The 5,072-nt window shown below is 40.9% G+C and overlaps 1 non-coding gene across 1 annotated transcript; it reads left to right on the top strand.

The window, feature by feature from the left end:
- Positions 1–1,822: 1,822 nt before the first annotated feature.
- On the top strand, positions 1,823–1,929 carry LOC142169263 (small nucleolar RNA R71). The gene has a single exon (XR_012698973.1). It is a non-coding gene; the product is annotated as a small nucleolar RNA R71 (small nucleolar RNA).
- Positions 1,930–5,072: the final 3,143 nt, after the last annotated feature.

The following is a 5,072-nucleotide window of genomic DNA, read 5'->3' as shown; positions in this document are numbered from 1 at the left end:
CCCATGATATACAATTAAAAAGCATAAGATAAAGGAAACTTCCCTGAATTTCCAGTTGGGGTCTGAGGCAAAGTCGGGCACCATTCCATGTGCCCGAACCAGTGCACATGTCCATGCAGACAATTTTTTCTCAGCCTTTTTGGGGTACACCCCACACTTATCTTTTCCACTCGTTGTAGCCTTTTCTTTCAAACTCCTCACTTTCCATTCAACACTTGCAGCTGGCTTCTCCTTTTAAACCCCGTTTCTACATTCATCTCAAAAGTTACAGTCTCTTCCCCCACTCTAAGCATGAATTTTCTATCATGTATGTCTAATATTGCTCTATCCTTTGCTAAGAATTGTCTTCCTAAAATGAGAGGGACCTCTTTATTCTCCTCCATATTTACTACAATAAAGTCCACAGGAAATACAAACTTATCTACTCGCACTAAAACATCTTTCACTATCCCCTCGGGTATCAGTGTTGTTTGGTCAGCCAGCTGCTATGATATTGGTACCGACCTTATCTCTCCAATCTCACTCTCCAACTTCCTGTAAATAGACAAAGGCATTAAATTAATTGAGGCACCAAAATCACATAAAGATTTATCAAATTTAATAGAGTCTAAAGAGAAAGGTATAGTAAAACTCCCTAGATCTCCACACTTTTGTGGGAGTTTGTTTTGCAAGATTGCACTGCAATGCTCTGTGAGATTGACCACTGAGGTCTCTTCTATATTCCTCTTCTTTGTAAGGATCTCCTTCAAGAACTTGGCATAAGCTGGCATTTAGGAGAGCACATCTATGAATGGCAAGTTTACATTAACCTATCTCAGCATATCTAGGAACCTCTCAAATTGTTTATTCAGCTTCTCTCTATAAAGATTTTGGGGAAAAGGTAAAGTAGGCATGTGCTTGATCTCTTCATTAGATTCATCCCTTCTAGAAGTGTCCTCCTTCTTCTTCTTGTCAGCTCCCTTCTTTCCTGTCTTCTTTTTATCAACTTTATTTTTCAGCTGCTTCCCAATTTCTTTTTCAGGCACACTCTCGTTTTGGACCGGAGTGGGCTCTTCCAACACTTGCCCACTTCTCAGAGTTACAGCATTTACAGTTTCTTTGGGGTTCCTTTCAGTGTCAGCTGGCAAAGTACCTGGGATCCTCTCAGACAATATGATGGCAATTTGTCCCACTTGCTTCTCCAAACTTCGCAACCCTGTTCCATGTTCTTTGATAGCTGCACCATGAGCATCTAATCTCTCATCTGTCTTGACAACGAAGGACTTCATTAGATCTTCTAACCCATACTGAATTGGGTGTTGAGGGTGAAATTGCTGCCTTTGCTGATTTTGGAAAAGAGGCGCCCCTTGTCCCTAAGGTCTGGCGTTATTTTGTTGCCATGCATTTGTTGTTCCTCCTGGTGAACTCCAGAAAACCGGGGTGCCTCTGACCCATTGCATTAAAGTTGTAATTTCCAACAGCATTAACTTCCTCAATTGAGGCTTGACACTCATGAGTAGGGTGTCCTCTTCCACAAATATCACGTGTTACATGAGTCTCACTCTGTATTGAGGCTAAGGTCAGCTTCCTTATCTCCTTTGCCATATCATCAAGTTGTACCTGCACAGATGTGTTAGCATCAATCGGGTGAACATCATTCGCCCGTCTTCTTTCAGCACTTTCAGAGGGCCACTGATTTGTATCTTCAGATAATTCATCAAGAATAGTGACTATCTCCTCCAGTGTCTTTTTCATTAACGAACCTCCAGCTACATTGCTCAACGTTCCGCGTGTGGCCGGTGTCAACCCATCCCAAAAATGCTGAAGTTGCATCTAGAGTTCAATACCATTATGTTGAAACTTTCTGACTATCTCCTTAAACATCTCCCAAGCTTCAAAAACTATTTCATTATCTTTCTGGCAGAAGTTATGGATCTCTCTTCTAAACTTGCCTGTTTTAGCCGAGGAGAAATATTTGTCAAGATATTTTCTGGTCATCTTCTCCCATATTCGAATTGATCCTTGAGGAAAGCTCTGAAGCCACTGCTTCGCATCATCTTTCAGTGTGAAGGGGAATGCCCTTAGATAAACTACATCTTGTGAAACACCATTATATTGAAAGGTGTTCATGATCTCCTCGAAGTCCATTAGATGATTGTTTGGATCTTCATTCATCTTTCCTCTGAAGACACAATAATTTTTCAAAGTTTGAAGGAACCCTTGCTTCAATTCAAAATTGTTTGCTGCAACTGGAGGTGGTCGAATGTTTGACAAACCTTGGTTGTAGACCGGTCTAGAGTAATCACCAAGTGGTCTCCCATCACCGGGAGCTATGTTTCTAAACTGGCATGCACCCACGGGTTGATTTTTATTAAGTCTGTGACCCATCTCTTCTTCATAAATACGTTGTGCATCTCTAAAAGCTGCTTCTTCAGCATTTTGTGCCACTTTTTCTCTTTGTTGGGCTACCTCTCTCGCAGCCAGGTCCACATTATCTTCACCATTTACTGCCATATATTTGGTTGAGGATTGCCCAACCTTTTCTAATGTCTCATTGAGATTTCTTTCATTTTTCAGCTGTTGCAGTAGTTTTTCTATTTCTGGCTCGTATGGTAGCAATTCTTTGCCAGAAGATTGAGTCATGCACCAATCTAACTTGTAACATGTACACAGTCAAAGAACACCAACCGTAAAAAGGGAATAACAAAATAAAATAAAAAGAAAAAATTCCTGAATTAGCACTACAAACTATTTCAAACGCTATTGATTGTCAATCCCCGGCAACGACGCCAAAATTTGACGAGCTCAAAACACACACCTAAATATGCTCGCTAGTTATAGAAAATTTTCTTATCTATGGGGATTGGAGTTAAACAGTATGCCTCTCTTAGAAAATTTTCTAATGTTTAAGTGAGTCTTGAATTCACTCAATTATTAGTTCAAACGTTTAGTAGAAACTCCTCCCTCGATTAAGTCTCAACCTCACAATATGAAATAATTTATGCTCGGTGAAGATATGCACGAATTCATAGTGGACTGGTCTTTAGGAGAACCTATTTCGATTATCCCCCTAACAATTCAACTAGCCTCTTTCGATTACTAAGAAGAATTAATGAATTCAACCAACAAGATGATGCAAAAACATCACAAGTTATGCCTCTCTCGATTACATGAACATGTGAATATAGATGAAATAATTAAATCACCCTAAACAATTCAATACATAAAAACTAGAGTTAATATCCACAAATAAACATCAAAACACCAAATCCATCAATCTCTAAAGAGAACTACTCCATAGATATGGAGTAATTCATCACAAATATAAAGAAAAGCATTAAACGATCCAAACTCTTATCTTGAGTGAGGATTGAATGATGAATTCCTTGTGCTTTGGCTTCACAACCTTCTTTCTAGCCTCCTTAGGTCTTAGATGTGTCAAAAAGTTCAGAAAATACCATTTTCCATGTATTTATACCAAGTAGGGTCGGGCCCAAACAAAATCATCCTTTCCTAGCCGAAATAGGAAAACTTGCAAACTTTTGTATTTCATGCGTCGCACTGTGCGTAGCAGGGTGCGTAGCATTAGTTCTTTTTCCTGAAAGTCCCCAATAACCCAGTCTCTGAAGTTTGCTATTTTCTGACAGATTTTTACACTGATGCATCAAATTGTGTGTCGCCTAGTGCGCCGCACCAGTGCATTTTTTCAGTAGATTATTCTTCCTTGAACTTTGTCCCCCAGAAGTGATCCTCGACCCCCGAACATGATACTGGCTTATTCCTTTGGGCTTTTACTTAGACTTCAAAGCTCCAATTAGCTCGAATTAGTTCCATAACATCTACATAGCTCGAAATCACTCCTACAAGGCATAAAACACACAATTAGTGCAAAACACTAGCAACTAACACTCAAACTCAATTAAAGTGCAGTAAATTGGAATGTAATAAGCGAATAAAACACAAGATTATAGCCTACCATCGATACCCTACACGAATGTTAGGTTGGACAAGGTGGTCGAGATTGCTAGCCGCTTGGAGTCGGTTCATAGGCTTGAGCACGAGGAGCGGGAGGGCAAGAGGCCACATGGTTTTGGTGGTTTTAGTTGTACCTTATCTGGAGGTCAATCACATCACAGTAGAGGCCGTCCTTACAAACCCTCTCAAATGACTCGTCTGGTTCATCGTGGTACATCAACTAGCCATGGTTCATACAGTGCCCGTTCGGGTCAGTCATCTTTTAGTTCCCTCCCAGCTCAGAGTTCATCTCGTGCTCCATCAGTTCAAGGTTCATATGTATTGGGCTCTTCCAGTGGTTATTCTATTTCTTAGGGTCCGATTCAGGCCCCACTGTCATTTCCAGCTCGAGGTTGTTACAATTGTGGAGAGTTGGGGTATGTGAGAAAGTATTGCCCCCATCACTACAGAGGTCCAATGCAGTAGGGAGGGCAGTCTATGACCCCTACACCAGTTTCTTCATCACTCGCATCACTCGCTCAGCCATTTTAGGGTGGAACTCAAGAAGTTGTAGGTCTCTTTAGAGGGGGAGGTCGATCAGCTGGTGGTCAGGCTCGATGCTATACATTTCCCGCCAGGCTAGAGGTAGTTGCTTTAGACGCAATGATCACAAGTATTGTTTCAGTGTGCCACAGGTATTCTTCCATATTATTTGACCCTGGTTCCACTTAGTCATATGTATCATTGTATTTTGCTCGCTATTTAGATATGCCGCATGATTCCTTAGTTACACATGTTCATGTATCTACACCAGCGGGTGATTCTATTTTTGCGAACTATGTATAACAGTCATGTCTGGTGACTATTGGGGGATTAGAGACGAGAGTTGATCTTTCACTACTTAGCATGGTTGATTTTGATGTGATAATAGGCATGGATTGGTTGTCACTATGTCATGGTACTCTGTATTATCACGCTATGACTGTGACATTGGCGATGCTGCGGTTGCCTAGGGTTGAGTGGAGAGGTTCCCTGTATTATGAGTGATTTCATATTTGAAGGCCCAATAGATAATTGGGAAGGGATGTCTAGCATATTTGGCCTTTGTGAGGGATGTTAGTGCTGATACTCCTACCATT

The sequence above is a fragment of the Nicotiana tabacum genome, chromosome 14 (genome assembly GCF_000715075.1).
Source record: "Nicotiana tabacum cultivar K326 chromosome 14, ASM71507v2, whole genome shotgun sequence".
In the NCBI taxonomy this organism is placed as follows: domain Eukaryota; kingdom Viridiplantae; phylum Streptophyta; class Magnoliopsida; order Solanales; family Solanaceae; genus Nicotiana; species Nicotiana tabacum.
This window is presented reverse-complemented; position numbering and strand designations above follow the sequence as displayed.